The 4,296-nt window shown below is 36.7% G+C and overlaps 1 protein-coding gene across 1 annotated transcript in view; it reads right to left on the reverse strand.

Moving 5' to 3' along the window:
* The window catches only part of bcar3 (BCAR3, NSP family adaptor protein), a 76,926-nt gene extending 75,179 nt beyond the window's left edge, over nucleotides 1-1,747 (reverse strand). The window contains exon 1 of the mRNA XM_023340201.1: nucleotides 1,529-1,747. The gene's annotated coding sequence lies outside the window, so the exon portion shown is untranslated. The remainder of the gene's footprint in view (nucleotides 1-1,528) is intronic.
* Between the last annotated feature and the right edge of the window lie 2,549 nt (nucleotides 1,748-4,296).

Raw genomic sequence — 4,296 nt, forward strand, 5'->3', positions numbered from 1 at the left:
ACTATAAATATCAGAGTTAATTTTACCTGAATTAATTAATCATGTAAAAAAACTTACACAAAGACAAAGGCAGGTAACTTGGGACTGAATAAACCCTTTCACCTCCTTTTCTGCTTTTACCACCACAATTCTCATCTTTCTTTTCCCAGTTCTTTCTTTTCCTTCCTCGCATTTCTGAAATTACACAAGCTGCATGTTTCCTTTGCTTCTTTTTATGTCATTTTGTCCTCTAGCTCACGCTCAGAGCATTTTACAGACGGATAACACGCAACTTTGTAACTTTCGTGTCAGCACGCATTTGCAGACGCTGCCAGAGGCAGTTGATGAAAATCACAGCTTCGGGAAGTTATCCGTGCCCATCTCGGTGTCAGTCTCTCAGCTCAGGCTCTTGCTCTGACACACAGGTGCACAGAAAGCATGGCTGGACTTGCAGCTAAAATGCCACAAAGCAGCAAACATCTCAGTTCTGTGACATGCCAGCCAACTTTCACCGAGCATCAGCATCAGTAATTTCCACTTGGCTTGAAGTTTTGCCTCAAAGGGTTGTTTCTTTTCTGCTCTGACATTAACTTAATGTTTCCTTGGACGTTTATTTTCACAGGTTTATTATTTACTTGTTTGAAATCGACTGCAAACTTATTCCTTTAAATCTTCTGTACATTTTCTTCAAAATAATTACTTATAGTCTTACATAAGACTAGAAATCCAGCAACAATATGCTGTTGCTCCCATTTTTCTCAGCAATCTGGACAATGACGGAGCAATTTATCTTTTATGCATTAATGAAAGCAATCTAAACTTAGATCTGACTAAATAAATCATCCAGAAGCTCCTGTAGTGAGAGAAAAGTAAGAGAAACATAAGCACTGAAACTTGGCAAACAACTACAGTAGCATTGATTAGATGCTAAAGATGCACAGCCAATTAGGCAATGATCGGAATCAGATTGTTTTTCCCTATTGATTGGTTTTGATCAATGACTTGGATGTCAAATACAGAAAAATCTGTGTTTCCCTCCAGTCATTACATGCAACAAAAGCAAAAACTCACACTCTTTTAATGCTATTTAAACAACAGCCTTTTTAGTTTAGTGTTTCATAAATATCTGGTACTTTAGGAAGACTTGCAAACACAGAATTAAAAATAATGGGGATAATTTTTCATTTCTATCACCTCTCAAACCTCAAAGAAACTTTAAATTATTAGTATTGATTGGTGCATATCTTAATGTTTACTGAATAAACAGTGGTCGAAATCAAATTAGTTTAAGTGAAACACTATCAATATTTTAATTCCGCATCATTTTTCAGGAAATTGACAGTACAGTAAGTCAAAGCCACATTGCTTTAGACTAAAAATGTCTGTCTTTAAAAATAAACAGCTTGAGAAGCCAGTTTAACACCCCACGCAGTAAATACAGTAAATGTTAGGCGACTTTTTTTTTTTAAATGTTGTGCAATTAAATGTTTTTTTTTTTTGTTGTTGTTGTTAAAATTACATGCATATGCAGAATGAAAGTGTGTCTTACCTGGAGAGCTTCGCCCAGCGGCTGATAGCGGTTTGCAGACCTGCAGGTTCGACTGCAGGAGCTAAAGAGCTGCTGGTTTGGATCCTCCGCTGCAACTGCAAAGTTCAGTCAGCGGACTACCAGGATGAGTTACTGTCGACACCCAGATGAAGCCTGCAGGGAGAATCAAAACCCGAACCGTCCTGTCACAATCAGGAGGGAGTTTCTGCCCTCATGCACGGAGAAAAATGTTTCCCCACATCAAACCTGCCTGCATGCCTGCGCAGACCAATAAAAGAAGCTGGCTTGCAGAGCGTTTGGCTGGGGTTACCTTATGATGCCGGAGGGGAGGGGCGAGTATGGAGACTGTTTGTAAAGTCACACAGTCAAAAATTAACAACAATAATTTGGGTTATTTTTAGCTTTTCATAAGAGGAGAAAAACGCTTCTCTTTTCAAAGTTATGTATTTACTATGTGATTCAGTCACAGTTTCAAGCTAAATATCTAGTTATCAAGTTATTTAACTAAATAGCTCATTAGCTAACTAAATATTTAGTTAGTAAGCTCTATATTAAATATTTAGCTATCAAACTACATATTTAGTTAGCAAGCTATTTAGTTAATTTACTAAAGCTAACTGTCTGAGCTAAGCTAAATATTTCACTGATCTGAATATTTACCTCAGTGAATTTGCGCATTAGCCAAATATTTAGCTCAGAAATTCTAAACTAAAATTTGAAACAAAATTTTTTTACAGAAATTTGTACAAAATAAGATAGTTTTCCTTTGTATGCACACATAGCATGGTAAAAACTAGGGTCTGGGCTTGACTACTGAGAAATGATTACTGGAGGCGTGGACTGTGTTGGAGTTTTAAATTTTACCCAAATAATGTTTGTCCGTGATGTATGTCGCACTTTGCCGGAAGTTGCTTGCGCTATAAACAACCATCCTGCACTGTGAAGAGAGAAGATCCGATCCAATCGAGGCGGCTGTTAATGTTGATTCAGTATTTGGAAGCGTGACTGAATAGCTTCGTTCACGTTCCCCCTACCATTATTAAAACTACAGGCAGACTGCGATTCTAAAACGGCGCAGAAAACTAACGTCATCGTTTACGAGTTCTCTTCCTGTTCGCTGATTGGCCCGGCAGAAAATCTACCGGAGAGAATCAAACTCTCGGGGAGAAAGCCCGGACTGTGCTGTAAACCATGGCGCTTTTTTTGAGCGGAGAGGCACAAGGAGGCGATGGCCAGGCTTGCAACAATTACTCTCTTCTTCTTCTTCTTCTTTAGATTTTAATGCCAGCTTTCATCCATTATTGTTGCACTACTGCCATCTGTTGGATCTTAACACCTATACCTCAAATTCTCATAATGAGCCCAGAATTTTTTAAAAAACGAAAAATCTTCTCTTTCAACAATTACTCTCATGCAAATCTGCTTCATGTAACTCTAATCTATTGGTGGTTAAAGTCCAGCAGGGGGCGCTGAGGAGTCTCATAAATTCATACATAGCCATTAGCCAGTTTGGTATGGCATTTAAAGCAAATTATTCCAGTCGTAAACTTTTGGTAATTGTGCTTGTTTGCAACAGTAACAACAATTTGTAGTTTTCTGTGCTTTTAAATCTAAGAAAAGCAGAAAAACAAACTATATTGTTAAAGAAATGCAGAGTAAGATGTTCCATACAGTGAATCTTTTAACTCTAAAGGGATTTAATTAAATTATGGTTTACAACTGCATTGCTATTTTTCCTGCAGTTGAAGAGACAGACACAATCCAGTTCACAACAAATTAGAGTTTCTTGACTTTAAATCAAAATAAGCAAAATTTTACACTGACCATACAGCCAAGGGTTGCTTTCACATGGATCTACATTGATCAAATTAACTTCCATCCCCAGAAAAGCTACAAAATAAAGCTCTTGCAGTCAAATTATTGAGCCATGCAAGTAATTTACACGCAAAGATAAAACATATTCATTTTCATTTGCACACAAGTCCACATCTGGCAGAATGCATGTCATTAAGGCTTTTTAAAATTTTTGCTCAACTGCTGCCCCCTTGTGGTACTTAAAGTTAGAGCAATGTCCCAAATTACTGGTTTCATTTCTCCTCTTATGTCTTTGTCACCTGTTAGTTTTATTTGTTAAAAAATCAACAAGTCTGACAGAGGACTTGTCCTACTTCAACATGATTGTATAAAATAAAACAAACATAAAAATCCAACCTGTACCTGTACTCAGGTAAAAGTTGGTGAGTATTAGGTAAAAATGGCGAAGTACAATGAATAACTGTTGAGTCAATATAATATCATTTTAAAATGACGTAATCAGACACAAAACTTTTAAAGACTAAACTAAAGATATTGCAGAGTGATAATTAGAAAATAACCAAATCAGGCAAAAACAAATCAAATGTTTTTCAACATCAACGTTTTGAAGTGAATTCTTACAGTAGGTTATGCAATTAATGTACATTAGAACAGGGGAAAGTTGGCTACTTCTAGTAACAATATACCGTTAACATCGGAACAATAACGGCAAAAACGAAAAGCAAAGCAAGCTGAAGATTGTTTAGAGAAAAACTGAAAGACGAAGACATTCTAAATATACAAATGACATATTTTAATAAACAACCAAATAACACAAAACTTACTTTGGTCGTTAAATAGTTAAAAAAACTTTCGAGACTGATCACATGGTCGTTGTGTAACCAATCAAAGGAAGCTATCAGCCTGAAGAGCCAATCAGAATCAAGAGGGGGCGGGCTCTTCGTTGTTATGGA

The sequence above is a fragment of the Xiphophorus maculatus genome, chromosome 9 (assembly GCF_002775205.1).
Source record: "Xiphophorus maculatus strain JP 163 A chromosome 9, X_maculatus-5.0-male, whole genome shotgun sequence".
NCBI lineage: Eukaryota > Metazoa > Chordata > Actinopteri > Cyprinodontiformes > Poeciliidae > Xiphophorus > Xiphophorus maculatus.